This window comes from Argiope bruennichi, chromosome 1 (genome assembly GCF_947563725.1).
Source record: "Argiope bruennichi chromosome 1, qqArgBrue1.1, whole genome shotgun sequence".
In the NCBI taxonomy this organism is placed as follows: domain Eukaryota; kingdom Metazoa; phylum Arthropoda; class Arachnida; order Araneae; family Araneidae; genus Argiope; species Argiope bruennichi.
Window position 1 is genome coordinate 79,629,922 of NC_079151.1, and position 1,149 is coordinate 79,631,070.

Consider the following 1,149-nt stretch of genomic DNA (forward strand, 5'->3'; position numbering starts at 1 on the left):
TTCAACGTGCATCTTTGAAATAACTTTTTTCTCGACTCATACTTTCCAAATCCATTAACTGATAATATTTTTCACTCGTGTCATAAGATACGTTATTTCCTCGGGCCTTACTTTAAACTCTCATAATAATCTTCATTGCGAAATGCACCGTGCAAGGAAGGCATCGTTATAATTATCGAAATGCTTCAGCTTCTCTCTGCTTCCTGTAATGCTTGGGTTTTTTTTAGATAACTTTTTGAGGTTCTAAAAAATAAGCATTAACTGCAACTGCAACCGCACAGTTAATCCAATTCTGTTTAAAAGAACGTTAATGGAATCTAAAAATAAGTTTAAAAAACATTCTATTTCTCTGTAGAATTTTTTTTTATTGCTATCCAGAAGTATCGTAATTCTATGATAAACAAAAACCCTATGAAGTATAGTTAAAGGTTAGTTTAAAAAAAATGTAATTCTATTAACGAAATCATGGAGGCCTTTTTCATTTTTTTTATCGTTTTATAATTACAAGAACGTAACATTTCAGCCTCTCTCGAATCAGATATTTCAGTACAGAAATTGAAAGACGTTTATCATTTCTCTATAAATTTCACATATTTTTTTCAGCCTCAAAATATAAATATTTTTGATTTTATAACTTTTATTTAAAAAAAATTCACTTTTTTTTAGAATTTAGAAAACTTGAAATATTCTAATGAAATCGAATTATGACTTTAATTTGATGGCTAAATGTAATCATATTTAAGTGAACACCAGAAAGTGAAATAATCTTGAAATATGGAATTCGATTTCAACTGGGAGCAGCTTCCTTTAATTTAACTTAATCATGAACCTGATCTAGTAGGTCCTTTATGAAAAATTTCAAAAAACTGTTAAATACAAATCGATGGTAATTTCAACTTGCAAATATATATTGTCACATTACAGTCATAGATTAATTTGTTAGAACTTCGTGTCAGAATCAATTTCAGAACAATATCTTAATCAGAACAAAATTTAATTTTTCTCATTTCTTTGAATGGGAGTTATATAATTAATAATATATAATTAAAAGTGGTGTAGATAATTGATTCTATTTCATAATTTCATATCAAAATGTTTTTTATTTATTTATTATACAAGATGATTTTGAATTGATCCTTTAAATTTTGT